This window comes from Rhipicephalus microplus, chromosome 3, assembly GCF_043290135.1.
Source record: "Rhipicephalus microplus isolate Deutch F79 chromosome 3, USDA_Rmic, whole genome shotgun sequence".
NCBI classification, from domain to species: domain Eukaryota; kingdom Metazoa; phylum Arthropoda; class Arachnida; order Ixodida; family Ixodidae; genus Rhipicephalus; species Rhipicephalus microplus.
In genome coordinates, this window is record NC_134702.1 from 269,209,099 (window position 1) to 269,225,754 (window position 16,656).

General features: G+C 48.2%; 1 long non-coding RNA gene and 1 pseudogene across 1 annotated transcript in view; one reads left to right on the forward strand and one right to left on the reverse strand.

The window, feature by feature from the left end:
- The window catches only part of LOC142804260 (uncharacterized), a 376,481-nt gene that overhangs the window by 51,358 nt on the left and 308,467 nt on the right, over window positions 1-16,656 (reverse strand). The gene's annotated exons all lie outside the window — the stretch shown is intronic.
- Window positions 3,026-6,552, forward strand: LOC142803555 (uncharacterized; annotated as a pseudogene).

Here is a 16,656-nt window from a genome sequence, read left to right on the forward strand (position 1 = left end):
AGGGCAGTCCGGATTATCACATACTCAAACAGGACGGATTCTGCAAAACCACTGTTTTAAATGATGCGTGTACTTCCACTGGACTCTGTCCACGTGTCTAATGTTGCTTATATAGTGCATGGAATAATAATAAAACGTGATGACCCATTCCCATTAAGCACCTTTACGTTACCCGCGCGCTGTACAAGAGCTGCAGCGAATCACTGTTTTAATTTACCGGTAGCCAGAAATGCCTACGGTCGAAGGCTCAGAGAATTTCACGGCGCTCTCATATGGAATGCGATACCGACTGATGTGAAAGAGGCTAGAAAATTTTCCATAGGCCATGAAGCATGCACTTCATGCGAACTTTTCAAGTAATACGTCTGTATAGTCATTTATGTTTGTTATTATTATTATTATTATTATTATTATTATTATTATTATTAGTAGTAGTAGTAGTAGTAGTAGTAGTAGTAGTAGTAGTAGTAGTAGTAGTAGTATCATTCTAGTGCTATTATTATTCTGTGCTATAAGTAGCTATGTTCTGCACTATGTTTCTTTGTATAGTTCAATCATGTGTTTTTTGCTTTTTTTCTATTTTAAACATTGTATCCAGTTTGATGACCTTTGTCGCTGTGTAACCGCTTGCGCAAGTATGTGGGTATGTCAAACAATTGGTCCCTCTACTAGCCAGTTAGGCTATGGGACAAAACAAGTGTTTGCGAAGTTTTTTGTTACATGGATGAAAAAGTTACAATAAGAAAAAGCCCAGTCCACTTCCCTATAATTTGGCCTCTAATCCTTGTAGGTACATCATGAATAATAAGGGTGACAGGGGACACCCCTGCCTAAGCCCCCGTTTTACCCCTGAAGGCTTGAATACCTGTTTTTCCCACTTTATAATTACCTTGTTACCTAAGATATCCTTTAAAAGATTAGTGACTACATCTTCCACGCCTACTGTGTCCAGTATTCCCCACAATTCCTCTTGAACCACGCTAACGTACACTCCCATGATATCCAAAAATGCCAGCTACAGGGGCCTGTGTTCCTTTTCTGCTATTTCGATGCACTGCGTCAGTGGGAACAGATTGTCTTCCAACCTCATGTGTTTCTGAAACCCATTCTGTTGTTCCCCAGCACCCCCTCATCCTCTATCCATGCCTGCAGTCTTTCCTTTATAATCTGCATCGCCAGCCTGTAGACCACTGATGTCACTTTTATAGGACAGTAGTTGTTTATGTCATCTTTGTCCCCCTTTTCTTTATAGATCATGCTCATCCTGCTAAGTTTGCATCCATCGGGAACTTCTCCATCGAATATTATTTTGTTCACTGCCTCTCACAAGGCCTGCTTAGACTTCAGACATAATGTCTTTATTAGCGTAATTGGAATGCCATCTGGGCCTGTTGATGTACTACAGGAAACCCTTTTCTCAGCCCTTTCCCACTCTCGTTGTGAAAATGGAGCCATTGCACTACTTGATTCATCCTTGTCTATTGTGGTACATGAAGCACTTCTTTGTTGAAATTTTTCTGTCAACATTGTGCTTATATATTCAATAGCTTCGTCCCCTTCTAGCCTAGCACCTTGAGCTGTAGTTATAAACCTCTGCTCTAGGCTCGTCTCATTTAATTCTTAGAGAGTTTAGATGGTTCCAAAATTTCGCAGCTGCCTTTATATCTTTTTTATGTACTTCTGCCAGCCACTGAGCTCCCTTTCTTCTAATCTTTTCATTGATCAGAAGGAATGCATCCCTTCTACAGCTTAGAAAGATTTCCCATTTCCTTTCAATATCATCTGTCAGTTCACTCCGCTGCTTAGCATGTCTGTGTTCCCTAGAGGCTTCTTGACGTTTTGCTAGGACTCTCTTACTTCCTCATCCCACCAACTTTTGGGTTTGTGCCTTCTTCTCTGGGGTGAGTTGTCATGTGCCTTAGCAAGCTCTATCTCAAACAGTCTAATTAGATTCGTGTATGTCCACACTGTTTTATTATCCGCAGTGATTAGTTTCTCAATTTGTTTTGTGGCTATTGCAATTTGCCTTTCTGAATAAAAAGTTTCCTGTAATTGCTCATCTTGTCTCCTTCCAACTTTCACTGCCCTTCCAAAACTTAGCTTGATACGTTGGTGATCACTACACAAACTTCTGGACCCACCTTCATCTATGTGCATTCCCCTGAGCTTATCATACATCCTATGTGACATCAGTGCGTAATCTATTGTCGACTGTAGCCTTCCTACCTCCCATGTTATTTGCCCTTCACACTTCTTGGTACTGTGGCAAATGATCAAATCAAGTTTTTTCACACATATTCATGATCATTTTGCCAGTGGCGGTGGCGCACGTGCAAACGTGCGCCACCGTCACCTGGTGGTTTCCTTCCAAGGCGTTGTGCATAGACGGCGCGTTCATGCCACTTTCCCATTCTAGCCACTGTATTTCTGCCGGGGTGCCATGACGAAGAGGTCTTGACGTCATATTCGTGAAGTTGCCGCATTGCAAACACCCGCACAACCTCTTAAGGGAGAAGCAGATAAACACTTCTCGATTTCTGGCGAACCACCGCAGTGGCCTTGGAAATGGTGTTTTCTGGCGGCAGCGAGTCAATCCACGAGTGCTGCTTTTTTCGCGTGTTTTTTTTTTAAAGATGTGCGATGCCCAGCTTTATAGTGTATACTCGACGCGAATCGCTACACCGCCAGATGTACCTGGTGGCACTTTTCACGCATGTTCGCTTCACTGTTGATGGCATTTTTATGCGGAGCTCTCAGCTATACGCTCCGAATTGATTCTTACTCATTGTGTCAACTGAGAACACACTGGAACTTTCGTTTTCAACTGTTTTAGGCATCGTGTCGCGTTTTTAGAAGTTGTTTCATTCATACGGAAGGACAAGCTTTTCTTGTTACCGGACTAAGTGTGTATACATTGTATGGTGTGCGCTCGCTGCGTGTTAGCACAGTCCCTTAATACCGTTCTGGTCACGAAACTTCTCCGTCACTCTATGGGAGAGCTTGGTATGGTGCCAAGAGCGGCCGCTACGCGGCGCAAGCCGTCCTAGGGGGGCCATCGCCCCGCTGCGCCCGGCGGGGCGCACTGGCCGCGGCGGCATCCCGAAGGCGTTGTGTGGTGGCAGCTCGCGGTTTCTGCATCAGCGAAACGCGAACTTCATGTGCAAGTGCATCGTGCTCAAGGTGGACGGCATGAAAATTCGAATGAACAATGCCTAAGACGTGCTGTGTGACGGGTTGCAGCTCCGGATACCGAAGCAACAAAGGAAAGGCGTCGCTCTTCTGTTTCCCAAGTAGTGCCGAACTCCGAGAGAAATGGAAGCGAGCTGTACCGCGGTTGGGAGCTGGCGGTTTCAGCTTCGAAAGTAAGAACGTTCGGGTGTGCGAAAAGCATTTTGATGCTAGCGACGTTGTGAGAACCGACGAGCACATCGTGAACGGGGTGGTCGTGTCGCTTCAGCGAGAGAGACCGAGGCTTCGCACGAACGCCGTTCCAAGAATTTTTGACGGGCTCCCGGCGTACCTGACAAAGCAGAAACCGCGTTCACGGCCTGCGACTCAGAGGCAACCAGCGAAGAGGCGGCGCGAATTGTCACCGGAATGCGCAGCAGTGGAATGCCAAAATGTCAACACCAACTCGGCAGAAGCCAGTGACGGTAAGCTCTTGAGCCGGTTTAGTCGCGGCGTTACTTTGTTCCCTCAGTCGCATGACCCTGTGTTAGCGGCTGGTGGCATTGAGGTGCTTCTGAACGGTGTTATTGAATTGTATTACAGATGCAGCAGCCAAGGATAGCGGACACGCAGATCAGGCCTGCCAAACGGAACAGGCAGTGTGTTCGTTTCTTGAAAGTGCAGGTGCTAAAGGCGCAGCTTTCGAGTACGCGGCAACGACTCTAACGGTGTCAGAAGCAGCTTGTGAAGATGAGAGTCCTGGCCAACAAAAATGCAAGACTCTTGCAAAACCTGGACAAGCTATCTACCCGTGAGAAGCTTATTTACGATCAGTGCATCATGAAGGCAAACGCGAAATCTCCGAAAGCTGCCAGGTAATCTTCAGTCGCACATAACTGCCACGAAGCTATGAATATAATCGCACATCTTTCTCGTGCCACTGTCTTGTGCATATTTTTTAAGAGCAGTGCACGCTAGCATTGCATGTCAGAGTAATCCTAAATTGCCCGCTTTGCATGATCGCACAATGCAAGCTGTCTGTTGCTCTCGTACTGGAGTAGGGGTGCATGTTAATATTAAAAATGACGAGGCATTTTTAAACACGGTGGTTGTGTATTGCGGTATGAGGAAAGATGGTGTGATGCATGTCGTGCATCTTCTTTTCTCTGCTTGCTGTGGTTATGCACTTGCACTGTTCACTCACCAGCCTCGGTTTACCTGAATGCACAACGAGCCTGCACTCTCTTTAGGTACAAAAAAGCATGGATTTATGACTGCCTGCTACTGAAGATTAAGTGGACAGCGGTCAATACATTCCTTCACGAGAATGAGTACCTTCCCTTGCCTAACCCTCGCACCCTCTACACGTACCTGAGGAGCCTCAAGGCTGACTTTGGTTTTGACAGCAGTCTATTCACCGTTCTCAAAGACAAGCTGCAAGTACTTCCTGAGCGAGAGCGTCGAGGTTTGGAACAATGCACAAACTTGCATTGAAGGACTCTGGTGTTAGCTGTGTGCACACTGGAAATACACACTTCACGTGCATGATCACGTATACAATAGAGTGGTGCCTTCTTACGGATGTGAATGAAGTACGTCAAGCACCGCCGCCGACGACGAAAAGTGGCCGTGCGCCGCCGCCGATCATATTGCCCGGCGTGCGCCGACGACGCCGCCGGTCGAAACCACCTCGGCGCACACCTCTACGTAGCGGGCGGGAACCCCGTGGCACCCTAGGCAATGATAAATAAACAAATAGTACACTAAAGGTACAAAAAGTAGGAAAAAACAACAAAAAACACAGGCAGGTTGGTGGGCGAAGAACCCCTTCTCGAAGTCCCTAGAGGGTTATTCACCTCCATTGTTCTAGGCGTGCCTTGCTGCGCCTCACTGCGGTGTAGTCCACCACGCCATCTGCACCAACAAACCCCAGCGCAGCGGTGAGGTCTGTGTCCACATTAGGAGGGCCCAGTCGTGTGCATACAGTCACAATGTGTGCAATGGTCTTATCAGCCCCATTACACGCACGACGCACCACACTCATGAGTGCGCTGTCGTATGCTTGTTTACGGACGAGAGTACGCAGGGCCACTGCTCTCACCTCAAACAAAAGCACACTTCCCTAGCCATTATCATACAGTGGGACTGGAGAAACGGTATCTTTGTGCTGACGGTAAACGAGTAGAGTAGACTTGTTCGCCTGTGCCTGCCTCCACTTGCCCTCCTCGGCCTCCTTGACTTGTTGACAAATTTTCTTAGTACGCTCACGTTTGTTTTCGACCACAAGTGGTGCCTAGAAAAAGCCATACTTTTTTTTCAAGTTGGTATACTCACCGTATATCCACTTAATGCGCATACACGTCGCCATGAGGTAGTCAGAGACTCGTCGAGACCACCTCTCGCGAGCCATGTACATCAGCCGGCAGAGGAACGTCAGTTTGCTGGCCGCCTGACGCGCTTCGAAGCTCGACCAGCCGATGTGCACCTGGACAGCCTCATTTTCCACCATGCCATGACAGCCCAGAACGATAATAAACGCCTCCCTAGTGGTAGCCGGGCACGTGAGACGAAACTCGCTGGTTTTGCCGGAGAGCGCGTTGATTGGGACGGCCTGAAAGAACCACGCCGCACGCCCGCAATCTCGGAGGCCATGCCCGGAGGTGGCGCCTTGCGCGATCTTTTTGCTTGGCACGGAGGAAGGAAAGACAGGAGAGGGCTTGGGAAGAGGGCATGCCCAGCCGGCGCGGTACGTTACAGTGTACACTTCTAGTACACTCTAGCTACGTGAGGCGTCTTCCATGGGAGGAAATGACACCATGCCGGCGTTGGTATGGTTACGTGTTGTGCAGTGTACAACTACAGTGGGTGGTGTAGCTGGTCTACTAGTGAGCGGCCGTGGCTGGCGGCGGCTTGTGTGCCTCCGCAGGTTACTTGCTGAGCCGTGACGGACAATATCTGTGCTCAGCGCCGTGTTATCGTTACGCAGTGTTCTCCTGGCAGTTATTATACTCCAGCAACGTTTACAAAATCTTTTGTCCACCAAGGGGCCTGAACAGTGCGTGGAACGAGCGCATACCAATGTGTCGTGCGGCGGATGACGCGGATGAAGCATTGGAAGTGTTCAGCGAAATTGCGTTGGGCGCTATGACGAAGCGGAACGACGACGAACGCCTTGCAGATCAGTGACGGTTGGGCAGTGCTCCTGCTTGTGGCAACGGACGAAACTGTTGTGCCCAGCAAGACGCAATGAAGATTATGTGCACATACGTAGTTTTGTGTTCGGTATGTGTACAGTAACAACTTGCATGTGCGTAATAAAACCCCTTTTCTGTTCGTAATCTCAACGTTAGAGTAACCGCGTTCAAGTGTCACTTGCAACGTGCTAAAAGTAATCATGGTCGCAGAATGCTGGCTCCAGTGAGTTTCACGCGGAACACGTGACCAGTGGCCGGGCGCTGCGTCTGCTGCGTGGCAGAATGCAACCGTAGAAGGCGCACGGCCGATCGTGTTGTCTGTACAGTTGCTGAATTAATGACGTCAAAACACTCGCTGTTGTCAGTGTATCTAGCGCGCGTTCTCTTGTACTTGCTTTGTTGTCGGCGAGCTGTTACTCGCTGTTAATACTCGGGCGAAATGATTTCACCGAAGGTGTCGCGCTGGCCCAGAGTGTTGAACCCCGTTTCAATAGTTTTGGATCGTCACGACGGGCGCTGCGCAGCCCACGTGATTTCCGAGCCGGAGAGAGAGTCGCGCCTTCTGCTTTACATTCGGATATAAAAAAGAGAAGAGAATTTACCCAGTCAATGTGGCTGACTTCCGGCTTCACAACGAGTGACGTCAGGGTCAGGCCTCTCCTAAGTTTTTTTTTCCTTCCTTCATGCTACAATGTACTAGAAGGGGGCAGTGGAGTGAACGAGGCGGCCGCGCCGTACCTCGGCTGATTCTCCGGCGGGTGACAGCAGCGGTAGCACTGGAGTCGCATGGTACTGAAGATCTCAGAAGCGTCTGCATTGGGAGCGCGTGCGAGTAGCCCGTGAAAGCATGTATTTGCTTGTTTTTAGCGCGTTTAATGCATTTCAGAGCCTTTATCAGTGTATGCACACCTGCTAAGCGCAATAGTGCACGAGTAAACATGCAGTCACGCAGAAATTGCGTCGGGACATTCACTGTTACAAGAGCCTGCCGAAAAAAAAAAGACATGTACAATCAGAATTTGCACGGATCCGCCTAGCTTTTCACTCAAGCAGCGCTTTGAGTGGCGCTACATCATAAGTGGCTACTGGCGTGCTACAAAAAGTGAAGTATCAAAACCGCGCTCGTATAAGTCCCTATATAAGTCCACATGCGCTTGATTGTTTTATGAGGAACCCGATTATAAGTAATGATGTCAGAACATTTATATCGGTGACGATTTAGTTTTATCATCCCAGTTTTGCGGAACATAATAATTATTGCTGTCTGAAAGGCTTTCTTGTTTCAACCGCGTGCTTCCGCACTCACTTTGCTTCTTTTATGCGAGCTCCAGGACGCCGAGCCAGGGAGCCGATCTGAAAGAACGCCTGTACCTCCTAGTCAAGAACTCTGTGCGAAAGGGGTTATCTTAAACATATTAAAGAGTGTCAGTTGTATAGTATACATAGCCCGTCTGTTACTCTGTAAATTCACTGTAATCAGTTCACATTTTGCAACGACAGCTAAAATTTTACTGCTTTCCTAATATTATATATGCGTAACGCCGTTGCAAGCGAGAAAATGTATGGCGATGTTTAGTATCATGGATGTAGTTCTTTTATTATGTGTCAAAAGTGTAGGCAGGTATTGGGGAAACATTTTAGGCTTTGGCGCAATAAAAACTTTCCACATAAAAGCATTTTTCACATAAAGTGTAGGCAGGCGTTGGTGAAACAAAAAGTGAAACATATTGCCGCTTACTCGCATCGGGATGCGAGTAAGCGGCAATATGTTTCACTTTTTGTTAAAGCACGAAGTAGCACTATGGTTAAAGCACCATGATTAAAGCACCAAGTAGGCTCAACCTGTGACGAGCAGGAGGGCTACCACTCTATGAAGCTACGTTAAACCATATCCTCCGAGATTGCGAGCGCCCGGCGGATTTCTCTGATCCAGCCGTCCCAATCGCACGGAGAGCGCGTGTTTCCAGAGGTAGGCATGGCCCACTCCTGTTTCCGCACCGCGGCGCTCTTTCTTCCGGTGAAAAGGGCTGCCGTACTGTTGGCGAATCTTCTATGTGGCGTGAAAAAATGGTTTCGCGCTTCTAAGTAGCTTGTGTTCGTAAACGTCGGGTGAACGAATACGAGAGGCAAAGACAATTCTGGGGCGTTTTATTTTCAAATAGGGTTTTGATTTTGCTGTAGATTGGCACCGCCCATATTAGAGCAGTTAAAATTGCAATGCCCCTGCAAGAGATCTGCATGTGCTCGAAGCTATACTTGGAAGTTCGCGGGCTGTATAGAAGGAGGGGGGGGGGGGCACCGGTGAAGTAGAAAGACAAATGGCACCCCGATCCACAAGCGAGGTCAAACGACCACAGCGCTCTACGTCCATAGATTATTTTTTACGTTCGATTGAATGGATTCTTCTTGCTCTCATTGAACTAGCGCTTCTCATTGTAAGGCTGTTTCGAGAATGCTTGCAGACGCCCTAGTGTGATCACAGCTGCGCCACGACGTGGTTTTATTGCTTCTTAAAAGCGTTCTTTGCTTCTTGGGCTGGCACACCGGCCGTCCAGCCGTGCTCGCCAAAACTAGTCTTCCCTATATATGAGACAGAATCGGCTGGACTTGCAACGACAAGCAAAACGCTGTGCGGCGTGCGAGGAATAAATAAACAAACTAAAGCATATGCACGGAGTGAATGATTAGTGGAGTGAAGCGTCCATCTACCCGTCCATCTGTCCACGCATTCGTTCGTCCATGCGTCCGTCGACTCATATCACACTACAACACGCATCGGATGGATGGACGCTTCGCCCCCCTCATCATGTCAATCACTCCGTGGATATGATGATGGCTACGCTGGATAGAAGGACGGCAGACCAAGTCGTGCTATAAAAAGCTTTGTATAAAAAGTCTTGGTTCGCAATACTTCCGCCGTGGTTTCAAACAGCAGAGAACTACCCCGAGTATTATCATAGATCCTTTCTTTGGCAATTTCCTATTTAAAAGTTTGATAAATCTTTAGTGCGGACTTCTTAGTCGTGCCAATTCTCCACATGTGGGTCTCCGTTTCCTTCACATTCTTCTTAAGCGATAGTTTTTTTTTTTGGTTGGGCCCCTTGCTTTTCTCCAAGTATTTACCCGTCAATACTCTTGTTCGCTTCTTCTATTTTGTATCGACATTCCTCATGTACAAGTAGCTGAAATCTTCCTAGCCCAACGCTGTTACCTGTTACCTTTACTCGTCACTTATATTTCGTGTTCCCTCATGTACTCGGTCTCTTTGCTTATCCATACGCCCAGATATTTGTATTTATCTGTTATCTCTAGCATGACCTCCTGTATTCTAAGCTCACTACCTTCGTTGTCATTGAAAATCATGACTGCTGATCTTTCCTTACTGAATATAAAATCTAACCTATCTCCCTCATCACTGCAGATGTCCATAAATCTCTGCAAATCTTCCTTGTTGTCGGCCATTAGCACAATATCATGCGTACATTAATGCCGGTAGTGCCTGATCAATGAGTTTTCCTAGTTTGACTAAAGACAGGTTGAAGCCCCGCCCACTTCCCTCTACTTTTGCCTCTAATCCTTGTAGGTACATCATGAATAGTAAGGGTGACAGGGGGCACCCCTGCCTAAGCCCCCGTTTTACCTCTGCAGGCTTGGATACCTGTTTTCCCACTTTATAACTACCTTGTTACCTTTATAGATACCGTTGAAAAGATTAGTGACTACATGTTCCACGCCTAGTGTGTCCAGTATTACCCACCATTCCTCTTGAACTACGCTATCGTACGCTCCCTTGATATCCAAAAATGCTAGCCACAGGGGCCTGTGTTTCTTTTCTGCTATTTCGATGCACTGCGTCAGTGAAAACAGATTGTCTTCCAACCTCCTGTGTTTCCGAAACCCATTCTGCAGTTCCCCCAGCACGCCTCATCCTCTATCCATGCCTGCAGTTTTTCCTTTAGAATCTGCAACGCCAGCCTGTAGACCACTGATGTCACTGTTATAGGACGGTAGTTGTTTACGTCAGCTCTGTCCCCCTTTCCTTTATAGATCTTGCTCATCCTGCTAAGTTTCCATCCATAGGGAACTTTACCATCGATTATTATTTTGCTCACTGTCTCTCTCAAAGACTGCTTAGACTTCGGACCTAATGTCTTTATAAGCCTAATTGGAATGCCATCGGGGCCTGTTGATGTACTACTAGGAACCCTTTTCTCAGCCCTTTCCCACTCTCGTTGTGAAAATGGAGCCATTGCACCACTTGATTCGTCCTTGTCTATTGTGGTGCATAAAGTACTTCTTTTTGAAATTTTTCTGTCACCCTTGTTATATATTCAATAGCTTTGTCCCCTTCTAGCCTAGCATCCTAGGCTGTAGTTATAAAACTCTGCTCTAGGCTCGTCTCATTTCTTGGGGAATTTAGACGGTTCCAATATTTTGCAGCTGCCTTTCTATGTTTTTATGTACTTCTGCCAGCCACTGAGCTCCCTTTCTTCTAATCTTTTCATTGATCAGAAGGGATGCATCCCTTCTACAGCTTAGAAAGATTTCCCATTTTCTTTCAACATCATTTGTCGGTTCACCCCGCTGCTTAGCATGTCTGTGTTCCCTAGAGGCTTCCTGACGTTTTGCTGTGGCTCTCTCAACTTCCTCATCTGTCACAAAACGAGCGCTCAAAAAGGGCGCACCGCCAAATTCTCGCGAGAAAGCGCGGAAGAGACGCCGCGAGGTCAACAATAAAAAAAGAAAACAAGCATCCAAAGACTCCCTGGGCGTGCGTCCTTCTCCCTTCGGAAGCGTGGCTTCACCGACGAACCTCCTCTCATCGGCGCCCGATCAAGCCCTCGAATGTTCTAGATGGAAAGGGGCGGGGGATGCCGGGTTGCGTCATCCGTCGCAGACGGCGTTCGAACGGTCTCGCCTTTTCCCCCAGCCTTCGCTGCGCATCGCGCCGACGAAATGATGAGAACTTTCTGGAATCTTGCGCGGAAGGTATGTAATCGAGCAGCCGAGATGAGAGATCAGGAGAAGACGGAAGTTAGCGCCAGAGCACGTAGGGCATTCCGCCGTGTAGTCGGCGAAGGTTTTGTCCGTAGTGACAAGGCAGGAGAAGAAGGGGATGTCTACCTGAGGGGTGACAACTCGAGCTACAGGCAAGAGTGTGTGTCTACCGCTATCGAGCGAAGACGCGTGGCAACAGCTGCGAGTGTGAAGCCGACGTGTTTCTGGTGAAGAAGTTCGAAGCTTGGAGAGCGGCACGTGAAGACGCGAGGTTTCCTGGAAGAGAAACTTCTGGGGCAGTCGAGGTTTCCTGGAAGAGAAACTTCGGGGGCAGGGGAACGACAACAACGCTGGGCTTTGAGTGAGTGATTCTCGGAAGAGTATCATCCAGACTTTTGTTCCAAGAACTTTGGACTGAATAGGTTTTCTATCTCTTTAGTCTTTAAGTGTCTTGGTTTTTCAATGCATGCGACTGCATTGTAGGGCGTATTGTTATCTGTGTCCGTTGTTTCGAGTTTGGCTGATTGTACTGTGTTGTACGTTGTTTGATTAATGACATATTGACCCAACTATTGTGGAGTGTGCATACTTGTGTATTGTTTTTGATCTGCCATTATTGAGAATATAATTTTGTTTTGTTTATCAACTCTGGCTCTGACTTGTTCTTTGGGCCACAGCCGGCGTCTGCTGGCACGCCAAAAAGGCCACTTTTAAATTGTCCACACTTTCATGGTGCGGTTCGGGGGGCCGATACTTCGGCCCTTGGAATTAGCCCGGCGATCGTCTCCCTAATTAACGGGACCTGTGACATCATCCCACCAACTTTTGGGTTTGTGTCTTTTTTTCCGGGGTGACTTGTCACGCGTCTTAGCAAGCTCTAGCACAAAGAGTCTAATTAGATTCGTGTATGTCCACACTGTCTTATTATCCTCCGTGATTACTTTCTCAATTTGTTTAGTGGCTATTTCAATTTGCCTTTCTGGATAAAAATTTTCCTGTAGTTGCTCATCTTGTCTCCTTCCCACTTTCACTGCTCTTCCAAAACTTAGCTTGATACGTTTGTGATCACTACCCAGACTTCTGCAACCACCTTCATCTATGTGGATTCCCCTGAGCTTATCATACATCCTATGTGACATCAGTGCATAATCTATCGTCGACTGCAGCCTTCCTACCTCCCATGTTATTCGCCCTTCACACTTCTCGGTACTGTTGAAAATGATCAAATCATGCCTTTCACACATATCCATGATCATTTTGCCTGTCGGCTCGGTATACCCATCTATATCTTCTATGTGCGCATTCACGTCTCCTAGTATATTTATCTCGCACTCTCTTCCTTACTCCTGAATGTCCTTTGATATACACCCTACCATTGCCTGGTTTTCCTGTCTGGCCTTTGCTCCCGTCCCCAAGTACACGAAACCAAGGAGTGTCATTTGACCTGCCACTTTCCCTTTTAGCCATAAATGTTCCTTGCACTCCTGCTTGACCCTTTGCCAGTCTGAACTTTTATGAATAAATGCCCCAATATCACCTCCCTTTTTGCTGCCTTCTGTTCTATTACAAAATTTCCATGCGTAGTCCGGATTGTTCGGAGGTTGTTCCATGTCCCTGAGATGTGTTTCTACAAAACCGTATACCATCGGCCTCTCTTCCCTTAGCTGTTCTTCTATCTCTTCCCACTTCAGCCTGTTCATACCACCCTGCATGTTATATACTCTATGTCTGAATTGGCTCGGCGCTCGTGGCTACGTCTATTTATGCCCCGGACTCTACCTATCTTAGATATTGGTGCCACTTTGGAATCGTATCTGTCCATACCACCTGTCGAAGAGTCTCCCTGGTTGTTTTCATTGTTACTAGCTATCCTGCACCCCGAAAAGCTCGCTTCCCCCCCCTCCCCAAAAAAAGCCACTGCGCGTCCTGCAAGTCGCCAACCCACCTCATGACCTAGCCGCCCATCGAAGTGAATTCTGTCTCGTTGAAAACCACCCCACCTATGCACCTTTTTGTTTGTTTCCACCACCTCAAAGTCTTTCTCTCGACTCATCCGCCACATCTCTTGGTTTGCGTTGACAACCGCTTTTTGCAGGTTGCTATCACGCACCGGTACCTCCGGTATTGTGCATATCACTACCTGTACCTTAGGAGAAGTGGTGCGCATGTCATCGACGCCTTTCGCGAGTTTGGCTGCTAGTCCTGCTGTATCTTCATTTAAGACATCGTTTAAACCGCCTGAATTTATCACGAGGTTTCGTCTATCAGCTGTAGTTTTTAGTTTTGCGCTCGCCTGCCTCATGACTGCTTCAAGCTTGCGTCTTGGGAACGCCCCTCCTGCAACCCTCTTGTCACCTCTTACCCTCTCTTTCATGGCTTCTGTGCATCGATTTAAATTCGAGTCCCCATCGATTATCACATGCTGTGACTTTTCAGCTGGAACGTCCTGCACCTGGGGGCTACTTGCAACTGTGACGCCAGCTGCTTTGTCCCCTCCCAGCCCCACCACTACCTCGCTGAAGCTGGGCCTTGCGACAGTTGAACCGGCTAAACCTGTTTTTTCCAAACTTGCTAGCTCTTCCTTCTCCACTGTTCTGGTTGCCGGTTCTCTACTGTTCTCTCCGTAGGCCGCTTCTTTGTTCAGCTTCGCTAGTGCTTCCTCGGTGGACTTCAGTCTTTCTCCCATTGCCATCGTTTTCTCTTGCTCTGTCGCCAACGCAGTCTCGAGCTCATCGATTCTCACCAGCAGTTCACTTTGGGCAACCGTCATTTTCTTCATTTTTCTTCGACCTCACATTGCCTACACTTCGCCTCTTCTCCATCCGCTTCTATGCTTTGGTCCACTTTCAAACCCACTCCACATCCTGAACACTTTACAGTCTTTTTAACCATGTCTTTCTGACACCAATTGTCCCTATACTCGATAGTTACTAAACTCGAGCCGTGCACTACGAAAAAAAAGAAAGTCCAAGCCCTACTACAAAAACTTGCGTGTTCAATGTACGCGCACCTCCCCCATGGGGTGGCAAAAAAAAATCAAACACACACACCCGCAATAATTAATAAATACCTGGTGACTGACCTCCGAAAAAGCCGTACCATAAAATAAGTTCTACGAAGATTTCAACCGCTGCCTTATAATTATAAAGACAAGCTCAAAACATGCAAAAACACTTATCTGCGCAGTCGATACGGAGCGCTCAAAAAACACGTCCATCCACCGTGACAGCCCGAACCAAAGGGAGTGAAGAACAGCGCCGCGTTGCGGCACACGGCCGAATTACCTCTCACATTTTTTCAAAGGTGCGCGCGCTGAATGGGACGGCCGGAGCAACCGCCGCGCACCCCGATCCAGGCGGCCGTGCGTCGGCGTGGTTGGTGTTTCGGCTACCACCAAGACGAGGCCGGCCCTTTAGGCCTTGTCCCACCGTACGCTTGTACAGCGCAACCATAGGACGGTTTCGGTGTTTGTAAACAAACTGGCTCGCGCCGAACGGCCTACTCCAGCAGACTTCCGGTGCGGCACTGCCGGCAATGCTTTTTAATGGTTTCAGCAGGGTTTTCGTGGTGTGTCTCAGTTTGCTGCTCTGTTAATTCTGGCGCATTCCTTAGGATGTGTTTGCAGCAACGTCTAGCGGCTACATTAAGGGGCTCACTGCTCGCGTGGCCGATGGGCGTCACGCAAAATATTGTCACCAATCTTGTCTCACTCAAGGAAACCTTCCGCAGAACTGCTCGTCAAGCTAGGACAAAAAAAAAAACTGCTCCAACCCAACCTCTTCGTCCTCTTCCACACGAAAACCACGCGAATTCATGCGGCATTAAAAAGCGGCTCAATCCCAACCTCTTCGTCCTCTTCCACACGAAAACCACGCGAATTCATGCGGCATTAGTCCCCCCTTTTAAAAAGCATCGACTCGATGCTTCTAAATAAAGAGAAGAAGAAAAAAAAACCCATAATTAGAACACGCGTTGACGCAGAGAATGACAAAGTGAGTGCCAGGGAAAACAAAGAGGGCGCACAAGCACTTGGACCATGCGCGAACACGACAGCACCAGTGGAAGAGTCAAGAAAAAAAAAAACACCACATGAGATCACTGTCACGTTTGCGAAGTAACTCGCAAGCACAGAGACTATTGTGTGTAGTACGGCTTGAGTCGTACGACATGCACAGTTTCGGGCCGATGTTGTCGACGTGACGACACTGTGCCGTCCGGAAGTACTTCGTATGTAAGGTCACTCACACGTCGGATAACCTTGTATGGTCCGAAATAACGGCTCAGAAGCTTTTCAGACAAGCCTGGTCGTCGGACAGGAGTCCACACCCACACTCGTTCACCCGGGTGGTATGCGACGTTTCGACGGCGAAGGTTGTAACGTCGTGCATCTGCGTCTTGTTGGTGACCGATGTTCACGCGAGCCAGTTGACGAGCCTCTTCGGCGTACTGCGTGTATTGCTCGGCTTCTGGAGAAAGAGCATCGCTATTATCGTACGGCAGCATAGCGTCAAGCATCGTTTGTACGTTGCGTCCATAAACAAGGTGGAAAGGTGAAAATCGGGTTGTTTCCTGCATTGCCGTATTGTATGCGAACGTGACGTATGGGAGGATATCGTCCCAGGTTTTGTGCTGCACGTCCACGTACATTGACAGCATGTCCGCTATGGTCTTGTTGAGCCTTTCCGTCAGTCCATTACTTTGTGGGTGGTAAGCCGTTGTTTTTCGGTGACTCGTGCAGCTCAGTCTGAAAATGTCCTCTAGCATTTGTGCCGTAAATGATGTTCCTCTATCCGTAATCACACATGACGGCGCGCCGTGCCGGAGGACGATGTGCTGCACGAAGAACTTCGCCACTTCAGACGCCGTGCCGCGGGGTAATGCCTTTGTCTCAGCATACCGGGTCAAGTAATCGGTTGCCACTATAATCCATTTGTTACCAGTGGCCGATAAAGGGAAGGGTCCTAGAAGGTCCATTCCCACGAGGTCGAAAGGTGTCCGTGGTGGTGTAATAGGGTGGACAAGGCCCGCAGGTTTCACGGGTGGCGTCTTGCGACGCTGGCACTCGCGGCAGCCTTGCACGTAGCGGTGTACACTGGTCGAAAGTCGTGGCCAATAGTACTGCTGGCGCACTCTGGCGAGAGTCCGCGAGTAGCCCAAGTGTCCCGACGTGGGCTCGTCATGGCACGCGAGGAGGATGTCATCCCGCATGTCGGCTGGTACAACGAGGAGGAAGGCTTTGTTGCTACCTCGAGCATCTTTCTAGTAAAGAATGCCCCTCCTTAGACAAAAGGATGAC